Source organism: Epinephelus fuscoguttatus, linkage group LG11, assembly GCF_011397635.1.
Source record: "Epinephelus fuscoguttatus linkage group LG11, E.fuscoguttatus.final_Chr_v1".
Taxonomy (NCBI): domain Eukaryota; kingdom Metazoa; phylum Chordata; class Actinopteri; order Perciformes; family Serranidae; genus Epinephelus; species Epinephelus fuscoguttatus.
The window spans coordinates 22,825,518-22,840,955 of NC_064762.1; the positions used below are offsets into that span (position 1 = coordinate 22,825,518).

Below are 15,438 nucleotides of genomic sequence, written 5' to 3' on the forward strand. Positions count from 1 at the left end.
TGTGTCTCAACATACAGTAGGTATCCGCCTAGAAGGGGTGTACCAAATCATACCATTCACAACAATTCCAGTATAATTTTTAATATGATAAAAGCATTTCATCATGTGATAATGACAACATACTGACACAAAACAAACATGGCTGAAAGCAATTTACAATTGGCCGACTCCATGCTAGTTAGCGACTTCAGTAGTGTGGAATCAGTAGCATCATTAGGCCTGGGCGTCCAATACTACAGCCCTGAATGTTTTTTGCCTTTAAGTTTTTATTAATTTTAAACAGACAAAAAAAAACAAACAATAGAAACAACAAAACTGACACATTGTTCAAGGTGATGCAAACAAGATACCATGAGTCAGTAAAAGAAAATTACCAAAAAAATAAATAAAAAAAGGGCAGCAATAACGTATCAGTTTTACATCTCATGAATATCACAGAGCTTATACATATATATGTAGGGATGCATCCATCTGGGAGCTTCGGCCAATCTCTAAAATCAACACCAATACCGCCACTATGGCCGACAGCAGATACCCACCAACAACGACATGATCTCTACAAAAACAAAGACGTGCCTATACTAAAATCAAATTTTGTGCTTAAAAAACAGTCTAAATTTGAAAAAATAATATCCTTTTTCACCTCCCAAAAAAAATTCAAAAAAATTCCACAAATCATTGGATTACCATATTGTTTTCTCTCGACAAGTCGCAGCCACCCCGAAGATCACAAGCAGCCAGCAATAATAGGCCACTTGTACATCCGAATGACAATGAGATGTCAATCTGACAGACATGTTGAGGAAAATAAATAAATAAAAATATTATTTTTTGACTATTATCAGCCGATACCGACCTAGTTACAGACACATCGTGCATCCCAACACATATAAATACACATACCTATCTTGTCAACTAGGACCCTACACCATCCCTAATGCAAGCCAGAAAAGCCTGCCACATTTGGCTAATTTTGCCTGGGACATACAGCCCTGAATGTTGCCCAAAATAGACTAAGTCAGCAGCTCCTCTGGCAGTACACAGCGTTTTTCAGTACTTTGTCATATCATTGAGAATACCATTATACCTTGAAATATCATGATATTATTTTAGGGCCATACTGCGCACCCCTTCCTTCGAGCTAGCAAGTCATGGTAGTTGAACCCTTACAGTAATGCTGATTAACAGTCTTGTAGGGGATTTAAATTGCAATCGGTAGCATTTCCGGTACCTTTTCTCTGTACTTTCCTTTCTCTATATTAACAAGGGGTGACATAGTGGACTAAAATGCAATTCTGCTGCATGTCCCTTTTCAAATCACAAATAAAGCTAATCTTCTGTCTCTGTCCATCTGTTTATCTGTCAATCTGTGTGTGTGTGTGTGTGTGTGTGTGTGTGTGTGTGTGTGTGTGTGTGTGCGTGCGTGTGCGTGTGTGCTCATCTAGCAATGATACTAGGCCATTACCAAAACAATACAGAAAAGAAAATATGCAGAAACTACTATGGCAGATCAGCGCTGGAGCAATAGTTTCGGCTCGCTGGAAAGCCGACAGCGTGGCTGACAGAGCGGTCAACAGTGCACCCGCGGCGCTCCTTCAGCTTCCTGGCTTTGGAGTGCTGTCTACTGTCTAAAGTTCAACCCACCAGCTCCACAGAACTTCTCTGCCAGCCTCAGAGCTCCATGGCTGGCTTCCAGGTTTCTGGGCGTTTTGCAGTACTTCCACCTCTTGTCTAACCCTGCCGTTCTCACCCAAATGTGCTATAAGGTACCAACATTTGTCACCAGTGGATTTAACATGAATCAGTACTCGGTATTCCTGACTAGTGTTGCAACGGTATTTTCATGGTATGGTAACAGTCTCCGAAAATATCACAGTATACATTATATGTTTACACAATTCAGATACAATGACCTTCAAAACAATTAAAACAGGAAGCTTTTTTTCTTTTTGGACAAGAAATGCTTTATTATAATTGTTAACTGAACTCTAAAACCCATTTTTTTAAGGAAGTATGTGTAAAAAGCCTCCCTTTTGAAAAGAAAAAAATGAAGGTGAGAAGACAGAAGAAGAAGAAGAAGAACCTTGAACATCCAGACCAGAACTTTTATTTTGTAGTGCCATTTCCTGCTGTAGAATGAGTGACAAATGGACAGGTACTTGACAGAGACAGCAAACTAGCATGATGACATGGACAAAGCAAGTATGACGCTTAATATATCAAACTGTGTGGACCTTTAACTAATGACTACCCCTTCCTCTCTGACCAGTTGGGAACCAGTGTACTATGGTATACCTTGAAACCAGTACACTGCTGCAGCCTTAGTAATGATCTAATTCGGTTGGTACCCTTAAAAGTACTGAGTTCATTACCCAACTCTAGATGCCAGGGTCCATAGGTGTCATATTTTATTTTGAAAATTAATACACTTTACAGTTTTCATACCAAAATAAATTAGATGCCTTTATGCAGGATAGATTTTTGGCTTTTTTATACTTAAGTAACCAGAATGTGTAATAATTCAAAGAAATGGGTGTACTGATCTTCAAAATGACGAGGCCGCATAGACTTTAACCTCTGAAGATGCCACACACACACACATACTCGCACAACTTCCTGCATATCAGTGAGCAACAGTGGCAGGCCAATTAAAAGTTTTTTATTTTGGTGCAGCTGAGGAGTTTGTCAGCTGGCTCACAGTAAAATAAAAGGCAACCTTGAAACAAGAGCTGTGTGCTTTATCCATCTGACAGTAATGTAAACTGGGAGGTGGATGCGTCATGATTTAGGCAGTTGGATAAAATTGGATAGCCTGTTGATTGCTCCCTTTGCTGCAGACTGTGTCAAGGGTGGAGGGAGTGTAGGTAAGCCACTGGTTGTTTATGATCATTTTATCTTACACTTCAAGGTGCAATAAGCTACACACACAGTACTGCAGTGTGATTGTAAGCCTCTGGATGCTCATAATCAAATCTTTAACATATTCCTATAAATTATTGACTGAACTGACATGTAACAAACATTTTAAAAACAGGCTTCCCTTAAAAGCTGTATTTCACTGCTTAATTGTACGCAGTCACATAATTAATACCTCAGATTTTAATTGCTTCTCTTAATGGCTCCTCTGCATTGTTGATTGTTTGTAAATTACTGCGTTGCATTGTTTGAAGAGCATGACATAACAGACGTTTATTAGTGTGGCCCATCTGCTTGGGGGCCTCTTTAGGGCTGTTTACATCAAACAACCTGATGTTCATGTCATTCTTTGATGCGTGGCTTCAGATCTTCCTAATTGATGAGATGGTGCCTGTATTAAGAACAGAATATGTCATTATTTCTAAGTGGATGCCAATGATGCTTGATGTACTTGACAAAACCCATTGTGTAGAAAGGCCTGTGTGGCTTCACACAGTACTACAGATTGTTAATTTAATTATTTGCACCATGGTCATAAATTTATAGTGCAAGTAAGCCATTTTATTAATTCTATAAAAGTGACACTTTCCATTATAATACATTTTAAATGTGCCATGATTATTTTCTTTTATGTGCACATAATGAGATACCTAAACCCTAACTGACACTGAACATCTATTATGGATTTGACACATTGGCCCAAAAGCCACACATACCTATCTTTTACTAGTGGCCTCTTAGCTCACACTGTGGACTACCATCAACGGGGGGAATTTTTCTTGAGTACTTCCATTTTGCGATGTTAGTTACTTGCAGATTCAGATTATTGATCCCAAATCCTATCGACTGCAAAAGTGTACTCAGTAGAGTGCAGATCTCCAGCAGGCGACCACCAGAGCTCATCACATCCACTCTAGACAGTACTTACAATTCCAAAAGACGCAGTGCAGCACGTTTTAGAAGTGTCCCAGAAGCTGATACAAATAGATGCCTTGTCTATTTTTAATGGAGCCACGGTGCGTTACACAGACCAGATCGATTTCTCCTGCTAATAGAGACTGTATGTGAAATATAGATACAATGTTACTATGAGGATCAATGTTTTTTTTAATAACTAAAACACAGCCACAAGTCATTGACCCATGTCGTTCATAATTGGACTTAAAACAGTATTAATTTTGTCCGTAGGCTACTGCACCCCAAAGTAAAACATGACAACGAAGAACACGACTAAAATAGGCCAAAAAAATAAACCATTTACCTACAATGCGGACTTACTTGCTTTGGTAAAAGCACACATATCAAGGAAAATAACCAAATCACCAAAATCTCCAGGTCTACAAATTCAGGCAGGCAAAAAGCTCTGCGCTCCCAGTGTGGCATGACAGTGTGGATGGATGGAACAAACATCAGCTGGACTGATGATACCTGCGGTCAGTGGAGTTGCCCTTCCTTACTCCCCTAAAGTCAAGACGGCAGCGAAGATAACAAAAGTGACAAAATGAAAATGGGGACTGATTCACCTTGTAACCTACCTAACTTAAGTGGATCAAAACTTATCAGGTATGGAATAAATCTGCAGATGATCTGGTTAAAAATGAGACTGAAATTTTGTATGAATATCAGTGTTTTAACCACAACGTAGGCCAATGTGACATGCAACAGACAGTGAGGCTTACTGTTTTTAGCTTGTGGCCCCAACTGCCCAACTGCAAGGAGAGAGGATTCAGTAGTCGATGACGGTATAAAAATAATAAAACAAGTTTTCCAAAAAATGTGAATCGTGAGAGATCCTTGAGCAAACATTCATTAATATGTAAAAAAAAAAAAAATATCAAGCTGATTCAGGGTTTTCCACACATTAATTTACTTGTAGCAGCCCACCACGATCAAATCTTCTGCCGCCACATATAGATTTTTGATTTTTTTTGAGCTGGACTGTTCATCAGCAGCGCTGTTGAAATACATATACCCTTTGGTTATTTATAGCATCACACTGTCGGAGTGCAGAGCACAATTTTGGCACAGATGGAGCACGCATTACTACAAGTGAGACTAACTGTTTATTCTACTTATTATCCACCCCACGACTCACAAAGCACTGGTGAGGGAAAAAAAGAACTCATGAGGAGCTTCACCTGCACTGTGTTCACAGACCTGCAAAAACATCCGCATTTAGAGAAGGAACACAGAATGATACAAAGGGACACACATACATTTAACAAAAAAGAAATAAATGTATCGTATATAAAATTACCATACATACTACTGTGGGAACACTGTGATTGGTCCAGTAGTCGGCAAGACTAGCTGCGAACAGACAGTTAAACACACTCACACACGCATAACCAAAGGCATGATCCCCTCCAGGCTTACACCTGCCGGAGATATCAAATAAATAATGTACTATTATAGATTAAAATAAGACTTTATTGATCCTCAGCAGGAAATTCACAAGCTCCCCAGCAGATAATGTATATAAAGCAATTGAAAAAAAAGCCCCACCTTTACTAGCTGCAACATTAAAGTTATGTACACATTAATGCACCAATAATCATAACTCAGTAATATACATCATTCTGAAATGGGCCATTCTGCATAAGTAGCACTTAACTTTATTGTATAGTATATTTTAATGCTAATTCTTTTGTGCTTTTAATTTCAAATCAAAATGCAGGATTTTTCCTATAACAGAGTAATTCTACTTTTGCTTAAGTGATCTGAGTGTTTCTTCCACCTCTGATCATTACCTTGCAGCACTGGTGCCAAGAAACCCAGTATAACAGACTACAGGTTTTCCAAATTCTGCAGTCACCTAATTGCTTTTTGGCTTTTGGATCAATATGTTGCAAAAAGTTCTGCTGGTGTTCAGAGAAGAAGGGTTACACTAAATTATTATGGATGGCATGAGCTGACTAATAGAAGAAGCTTAGAAGCTAGCTTACACTATTTTCCAATTTCCATCTGACAATTTCTTGGCTGGTTTGGCTCTTAATAGTAACTTCTGTAATGCTCTTAAAGGCCACACACGTCCACACAGGTGTTTTCAGTTACACTTGCTAATTACTAATTTACTCAGGAGGATATTACTTGATGTCACATGACTCATTCACCGCTCCTTCTATGACGGAAACACAGTGGTTGAAGCCAGTGAGCAGTGAACTGAGGTTTTAGAGAGAGTTAAGGAGTTATCCTCATTATAAGTGAAGACCTTGAACATTATTTTCTCATTGTGGAAGGTTCTGAATGCACTATATATTGCATAAAGATGCAGATGGAGATGTCAATCACACACAGTGTATATGTGCCCACACAGTCCTGAGAAGAGGTCTAATCAGGCAACATAAGTGAGAACACCTGTGTGGGTGTATAATAGCCATGTAGGTGCTTCAGGCCTCACTCAAACAATATGTGATATGTTTGCATGTGTTATACATCGGCAGTAACGCTGTAACAGGTTGCAGTACTGTGATTACTTTTTTCAGTATCAAGCTGTGTAAGGGATTCAAGTGTGAAATTCACCTACTATATTACAGGCATTAGGCATCCCAGTAGTGTTCCTTTGCTTTGACACTTTAGGGAGATTGGTTTGTTTGCCGTCTTATCAGGAATTTCATGGGAGGGCTGTTATCAGCTCCATCTCTGAGGCTTTAGTGGAGATACAGGTCTGGGGAATGTAAACTTGGTGTGGGAGCTGGAGATGGCATCTAGCGTCCACCAAGAGGAGGAAAATGCCTTCTAGTAATTCAGAGATGGTATTATTTACATGCTGTGTCTTCTGGGATTCAGTGAGTGTGTGGACCCTTCACCAGGGCTGTAGTTCTCGAGTCTGGTGTCGAGAAGGGTTAAAGTTGTCCCTGGCTGTTAACTGGAGATCAGTTACACTGAACGTTGCCTGGTCTACTAACATGAGTAAAAAAAAAAATTTAAAAAAACCTCCCTGTCTCTTCCTCTCTCGCATTGCACCAGTTTTACAATGCTAAAGAATCTGCTCCAAGACTGTGGGTCAAACACTTCTGCTCCAAGACTGTGGGTCAAACACTTGAGTCAAGTTTTCAAACTACATACACTAAAAGAATGTTGTCTCTGGTTGGTAATATTACATCCGGCCCCTTTCACATTTTATTTGACAAATACCAGCTTTTGCCATCACACAGAAGATTTAGAGTCCCACAGGCAAGATTGAACAGGTAAAGAACTTTTTTGGTCCTCAATCTGTCAAACTACTAAATCAGTGTTAGTGTCTCTAAGTGGCCTCAGTGCACCTGGGTTGAACATGGAATGTAAAAAAACAGCAATTTAATTATTTGCACTACTTCCCCTTTTTGTAATGTCTTAAATAATACAAGGTGTTTGTAATGTGGTTTTGTGCTTTGGTTAATGTTTTGTTTTTGTAATTATAGATAAATGTTATTGTTTGGCCCTGTTTATTTCAAAATGTGTGAGTCCTGGGGCCGCCTGGTGGCTTAGTGAGTAGAGCATTGCAAAGGCAATGTCCTTGCCACAGCAGCCGCATGTTCACTTCTAGCCTGCGGCCCTTTGCTGCATGTCATCCTCCTGTCACGCTTAAACTGTCCTAGCTAATAAAGGCAAAAGCCAAAAAAAATAAATAAATAATAATAATAAAAAAAAAAATAATAATAATAATCCTAAAAAAGTTTCAGTCCAGGGGACACAAGGCTAATTTCAGAAAGCATTCTGATAATAAAGTGAAATCAAATTAAAATCAATGCTGGCTCAGAGATCAGCACTTTTCCACAGTTCACTAATAGTAACATCACCTGCAGCAAGTCACTAGTGAGTGACCTCAGTTAACATTGGATGGCATAATGTTCACAAACTCTCCCATGATTAAATTTGGTTTCAGTTAACGCACCTGTAAAAACCTGTGATAATCCTCAAATTCTATGAATTGATTAGTCTGACAGGGCTCTAGACTGCGACCACAATGGTTGCATACGTGACCATTTTTTGTGAGTGTCCGAGTTAAAATTTCATGTGGTGGCATTCACGCAAAAGAATAATGTACACTGAAGTTTCTACAAAGACACACAGAGTGACAGCTGACACAAATAAGTGGGTACAGTGCCAGTTTAATGCACAACAGCAGGATTGCGTTAGGTAAATCTGGTGTATGAAATGTCTGTATCGTCACTGCACTGCATTTTATAACTATGATCATCTGGTCACATATCTTCCAGTGTCCAGGCTTCGTTTCACACCTGGTTCATTAGCGCATTTAACAGAAGTTACATGCATTGAACTACTACTACCGACGGCAGAACATTACCAGCTATAACACTGGGTGTTTTTGTAACTTCAGTGGAGAAGATGTGATTGTGATGTTTATAAAACATCAGTATTCTCAGCTGCCCCATGTTCAACACATCTTTGCTTCAGACTTCAGTGTTGATATCATTTTATTATTCATGATGTGTACCCAATCAGATAGTGCTGTGGGTGGAACCTTGAGGCGAGGCTAAAGAGTGGTGACCATGAACGGAGACAAGCGGCTGCATCACAGCTGCATTTTTCAATGTATTTATTTGTTTGGCTATTTATATTTTTTTAAAAAATCAATAACAACAATGAAAAAGGGTGCAACCAAATTGTGCTGGAGCCCTGTTTGATGTCAGAAGATAGGTCAATCCTATTTATACATAGATTATATCTGTCTATCCTAATTTCAATCCTAATCCTAATCACTCTATTAGCATTAGAAAAACACAATGCCTATTGTGGTCTTGAACCGACTCAATTTGCTCTGGACTTGTTCTTTGTCTCTGGCTTGTTTAAGTTGGTCTTGCCTACAGCCCTGCCCTTCACCTTCACTGTGTGATTAGTGCCGTCACTAGGGGATAATAGGTAATCAGTAGTTTTTCAAGAAACTTGCCCAACTCTGCTGTAATTGCATGTGTACGTGTGAGAGCAGAACAGCCACTGCCTAACAAAAGCATCATACAGCCAAATTATGCTATCAACATCAATTACCCATCAAAAACTGCACACTGCTGAGCAGATTCCCCACAACATGCCAAAAGCTACCAGTCTGTTCACAATGACACAGGCCATAATTGCTTGTAAAACCTTAGTAGACAACACCCGTAATAAGGCCTGAGAGAAAATGACTGGTCTTAAACAGCGTATGAGCCACATCCTGTTGACAACAGTAGTAGAATTATCACAGTTGTACAATTACTTTGGCTTTGGTTCCACTGAGTAAATATAAATTGCATGAGTCCTTCTTTCGGAGATCCACAGCACTACTCAACTTTAGAGTCATGCCCAAACGCACCTCAGCAGAAGCAGTTGCCAAGAAATTCGACACTCCTCAGCGAGTCGCACGGCAAACAATTGTCTAATCCTGAGTGAAATATTGTTTTCCATTTCATTATCATACAAAGCAGGTGTCGCCTTCAGCAAACACGCTGCCCGTGAGACACATTCAAAGTTTTGCAGCGTTTTGTCAAATACCCGGTTTCACTTCACAGATGCAATAGAAAGCACATGAACAGAATCTGACGAAAATCCCCGTTCACTGCCAAACATCTCCACTTAAGGTAAATGATCTCATATTCGGTTTTTAAAACCTATCATCCCTAAAATGGGTAATATTTCTCACACCATCAATAGCCGTGCTTCATGGAAAATAAGTTTTTAAGACTGGATGTGAGATTAAATGACTTGTTGAAAGGGACATTTTTTGCTTCTTTCTGTCTGGCTTTCACTCTCATCATGAATCCCTGACTGGTAATATTTAAATCTGTTTCCTCTGCAAAGCTATCCGTTTTAACTCCCAGCTCATTAGCAGCACTTCAAAGCCTCCCTGTATCGCATCTCTTTTGCCTTTTATTCAATCACGTGGAACAGCAACCCTTGCTCTCTTGCATCAATCCCTCTCTCCCTCCATCTCGTCTCCTTCCTCTTTTTCCTCTGGTTACTTTTCCCTCTGTGGATGGTGCATGAAGGTGAACGGTCTTGCCCTTTTACCTGCGGTGCACATCTGTTTTATGCAAACTAGTGGGAGCAGCAGCTTGAGTGGGTGTTTAATTGAGATGGAAAACAAAGTGAGCTTTAGTGGTTAAATACCACCTGATAGAGCTCTTCTCTGCAGCTCTGCATCTTCAGCCGCTATTTTGCTGCATTACCCCAATACAAAAATAATAAATATTGAATAGGACCTGTGTGGTTTTGATGTCTTTGGGAAGTCATTTTACCCTCAAGTGGGATGGAAAGCAAACAGAAAGGGAGCGTGACTGGAATGAGGTATGGATGCCTCCTCCCTTAGGGTGGCCAGATTAGAAATGGCGACAGTGAACAGAGGAGGAGGAATTGCAAGGCATGGCAAAAGAGCAAGCTTAGGGAGAGGAGAAGGGGGCGGGGTTATTGACATAAAGATTAAATGGATTTCCCTGTAAAACCGCTGGATAAAAATCACTTCTGTCCCTTGGTGATCACACACCCAAATTATCATTAGAGAAATGAATATGAGAGCTGGTATCGCCTGAGCAAATCAATATGCTTATTAAACTCTTGCATGGTTGCATGGGAAAATTAAAAGCTAGAAGAGTGCGTAATAGTGTGTTACCAAGCTACAGCTTCAATGCCATGCCTCAGATTTTAGTGGGTGTTTGTGTGTGTGTGTGTGTGTGTGTGTGTGTGTGTGTAGATGAGCGGTAATGGTAATCACTGCGACACTCGCTGCTCTTTTGTGGCTCTCAATTTAAAAAATTAAAGGGGTGTCCAACAATCACTTGAAGGGACAATCCAATTATCAGTGCGAGGGGTAGTTACAGTATGTGCTTGAAGGTGTGTTTTTTAAACACAGGGGATTAAAAGGAAGCTTAATTATTCAGCCAATCCCTAATTGTTAGTACTCGAGTTTAAGTCGCGAACAACAAAAACCAGAGACAAAACAGCTGGGATTTTTATGTGGACCTGCTTTACTGACTTCAGTTTGGAATTCTGATAAAAATGGGACAAAATGAGGAGTTATTTCCGTCGGATGAGGTTATGTTTCGTTGATCAGAGCTGACAGCAGCATTAGAGGCTGAAGCACATTTGGGTATTAAAGTGTGTTTTGTAGGTCAGCTGAAATGGTCGAGACCACAGGTGTAGCCTGCAATAATTTTTAAATTGAGTGGGGTTTCCCTTTATGGGATCAGCTTTACACAGATGGCAGTAGTGGTAGTGTTTCTCCATTTATCACTGGATTTATTTCATTTTGTCTTCTTAAACAATGGCAAACAGGGTCTTCACAGGCTTTTACTAAAGCATAACTCAACTCAAACGACACGTAGTATTGGCAGACTATCATGTTTTTTACCTTTAAAGCTGCACCAATCGATAGTTTTATATGAACAATGGCTCAAATGACTGCACACAATGTGAAAGGAGTGGCTTATATGAATCCACAGAGAATATTATAAAACTCTGCCTCCCCTCAGCTCTAGTGTTTTAGCATGTTCTGGCTCATTGTTTTATGGCACGCAACTTTACTGTTTTTATTTTTTCAGCACTCACCGTTCACCTCAACCTCATTATCAGCCTCAACAAGCAGCTGTTTTCAGACAAAAAAAACCTTCCAATAAACCCAATGTACATTATGTGTCCAGTGGCAGACTGGGGAGGGTAGCTCCCCAAATGTTTTCTCAATAGTCTCGAATCTATTGGGTTTTTAAAATACCTTCAACTTTGTGTTGTTTACTCTACAATGTGATGTCCTGAAAAAATCTAATATTATCAAATAAACTTTCAACTGTTGGCCTAATATTTAATTCAGAGTACTGAAGACCATATTTACTCAGCATTGTAAGGGATCCTTGATTTGTAATTAGAACAACTCACATTAATATTGCATGGATTCAAATATAGCAGATTTGTCAGCTTAATATTCATTCTGTGAAAAACAAGTTCCAAGATTAGTAATGCTGTTTACAACAAAGAGTTGGTGAAGACCGAAAAAATTGCTAAAGTGTGAAAAATATTTTTCAAGTGGCTAAAAGCAAAATTTTAAATTGGCAGAAAATAGCAAGTCTTTGCTAACACTTCTGTCATATCAACTCTACAATGTCAGAAGTGTGTTTACAGGTTGTTAAGTAATGGAATATTTTGGAAAAGCAGTATTATTATTGTTGTTCCAAGAAGACTTTAATAAACATTTCCCAAAAGCCCAAGAACATCACGGGTTAAATGTCACCAGTTAAACAGACTGAGGCCAGTGAGGCCTATGAGGGTATGATGCCAGCAAAGGGCCAAACATGGTTAACATATTTTAGACAGCTAAAGTTAAAGCTAAAAAGTTAGAAAGGAGAGAGTGTGGGTTGCACTCAAAATCATTATGGAGACTATAGTTAATAATAAATCATGAGTCAACTTTGATAAAATCATAAATGGTTCAAAATCTAATATAAAGTACTGCAGTAGATACTTAATGGGTCTCATGCAGCAACATTATCTTATATTACTCTGAAATTTTGTCATAATTTCCTGTCAAGAAAAAATAACACAAATCAACTCTAGATGCACCAAACATTTGTAACCACCCAAATATTTTCTGTGTCATGTTCAAATGCTTTGGCACGTGCCCAAGAATTAAGAGATGACACCACAAAAAGACAGAAAGAACAAGAATTTAAAGGTAACTTCGGTATTTTTTTAACCTGGGCCCTATTTCCCCATGTGTATGTGTGCGTATGATTCAGAGGTACAACTCGTTATAAATTGGTTCAGTACTGAGGGAGCCGGATGCAGCCGGGAGCCGCGAAACGAGCTAAAACGGTAACAGGGGCAAATGTGTCCCGTATAAGTTTGCACATTAAAAGTGCTTTTTTTTTCGCCACTGACCGGTTCAGATTGCCAGTGTTATCTCTGTAAATAGCATATTAAGCGTTTCCCTTACCCTTCACTTCCTGTGGGCTGTGTGTGATGTCATCTCACGAGAAAATGAAAAATACCGAAGTTATCCTTTAAGCAGTAGTGAAATCGATGTACTGTTAAATAAACCTAAACTGGTGTTACAGGAAAATAAAAAACTAAGCAATGACAAAACATACATGATGCTGTACATGCTGCATCAGCAGAGGGACGCACAGTAACTAATATTTTGAAGCACAGTACTCTTGTCAATCTGAAATAGCTCAACAGCCGTTCATGCACCTTGTCAAACAGATTCCTGCAGTTTCTAACAACACATTCCCTGCACAAGGTCTGAAAAGCCAAAGAGCAGTATGAAAGCAATGCAGAAGTTGAATGCGCCCCAGTTCATCCAAGGCTTTTAAAGGCTTAGTTGTGATCAATGGACCAATAGTAGGGATGTCAGCCTGACACCAATTAACTGCTAACTAATTAGTTAATTTAAAAAACAAAAAAAAGGCAACATGATGTGAAATACAAGAGGCCTTTCCTTTCAGTCAAGTGTGACATTGACTCAGTGAGCTTTAGCACTGTATTTAAAAGTGCAATCCCTTTAGAGAGGGTGAAATTTGAATGTTTTGTGATATAAATGTTTTACCTTGGATTTCATTTCCTGTTGGCTTCGCTAACAAACTGCTGGTTAGCTGCATTAACATGCAGAAACATAGCGCCCACTGCCCACCCTTCAGTTTCCACTGGTTAGCTAATGTTAGCCTTGGCCATTCTGCATTCTCCATGTGGGTTGGGTGGGAGCTAGTGAGCAGCGTTGCTTTTTGTGCTTTATGCTGGTAACAATATCCCCTTGGCAGGGCCCTAGGTAGCTTTCGTGAGTAAGCAACTTCATTTTGAGCTGCAAAACCCCTTTAGCATTTTTAACAATGATTGCACCAATAGCCGTGCTGACTGCTAACGGTGCTAACAGAGCCAGCAGTGATAATAAGACCAGAGGGTGGGCACAATGTTCCTACAGCAATACTGTTGGGTCAGGACGCCGTTACTACCACTAGTCACCGTATGAGCAGCGCCACTAGGCACCACCCGACCCTGGGCATGCAAACTGCAGTAAACTAAAGAGCATTAAAATCAGATGGATGGACACACATAACTGGTCAAAAATATTCTGGGCAATCAACCAATTAACAATTAACCATTGGCCCTGACCAACAGCGTTTCTTTCTCACATTAATTTCATTATACAATAATTAATATTACTCTAAAACATATAATAATCTATTTCAGTCAGACACAGACAGAGTTTGGTGTCTGAACTCCCACCTCATCGCTACCCACAGCTATGTTTACATGAGATATTGGGGATTGATGATTAAATATTCCCCCCCATAGCGGGAGCCTGCAGGTGGATGCTTAGGTGGAGACGGGCCTGAAAGAGTAAGTGGCAGCTCTGATGCAGTGCAGGAGCGGCATTGACAAGGCAAAGGGAGAGCTGGGATGATACTGAAATTTCTAAGGGTGTGTTTTGTAGATGCCATATGGAGAGTGACGTATGACGTGTGTGTATGAATCAGTGGAGCTCTTGTTGACTGACTGAACTAGCTTGCAGACATTGCTTCATATACAGTATGGTTATATACTGAGTTTTATTGAGTATCTTCCTCAAATTTAAAAGCTATGTTTTATTGCGACGGACAAACAATTTTTGGACTATGCAATTGAGATGATTTTCTTTTATCTTGTTAAGAGTGCTCTTGACCACTCCTACATACTCTCTTACATAAGAAAAGAGCAACAACATAAAAAAAAACATGGGTGAATCTCAGAAATCAATGGGTACTGAGAAAATAAGACCAAATCATCGACATGAGCAAATGTAAGAGGAAATTTGTCCGTATATCGCCTTCTGTATGCGGGCCTTTGTTTTTAGAATAGGGATGGTGAGCCCCAGGATTCACTTTTTCAGAGACGGATCAAAGAAGCTCATTGAGAGATTGCATTGAGTTACAGAAGCTAAAAGCTAGGGCAGAGTGACTCAGTGTATGACTTGATGCTTTTGATATCAGCCCTTTTCAAACCGTCATGAGGAAACAGAAATGAAACGCTTATTAAACAAAAACGTTAAACTTTTCACAGCCCTAGCCACTTAAACAGCATTATTTTTGGACAATACTATAAGAGTGTCTTGTCTCATGCGTATACGTTGGGCAACTTGTCATCTTTGCCCCCTGTGTCAGTGACTAACTGCCGGGTGGGATGTCAGAGGGCTGCTCTTCACTTTGATGATGACTCACTGTGGCATGGTGCCTTTGATCCTCTCCCCAGCTTTGTGAATAAAGAATACACTTTGATTGACGCTGCGCACATTATGGCCGTTTGAGAGTTGGCAGGGGAGAAAAAGACGAGTCTGTCATGTTGAAAAGCCCTCAGTCCCTGCTGCTGAGGGCCAAGTTGGAGGAGAGCACTTTTGTGCTGCTTTCTACATCTAACCCTATACAATGCCTATTATGGGAGCATACCCTGCGCAGCAGCTATCCATCCTTTGTCGTGTGCAGCGTGTTTGATTTCAGCAGCGTTTGATCAACACCCACGGCTATTTAAAAGCAGACAGCCTGAATACAGATTGAGTTAGTTACAGTTATGTGCTGAAATGAA

General features: G+C 39.8%; 1 long non-coding RNA gene across 2 annotated transcripts in view; it reads right to left on the reverse strand.

Moving 5' to 3' along the window:
- Positions 1-2,337: 2,337 nt before the first annotated feature.
- Positions 2,338-15,438, reverse strand: part of LOC125897521 (uncharacterized) — a 37,076-nt gene continuing 23,975 nt past the window's right edge. For both annotated transcript variants that reach the window (XR_007450440.1, XR_007450441.1), the window contains exon 6: positions 2,338-3,307. This is a non-coding gene — a long non-coding RNA (uncharacterized LOC125897521). The remainder of the gene's footprint in view (positions 3,308-15,438) is intronic.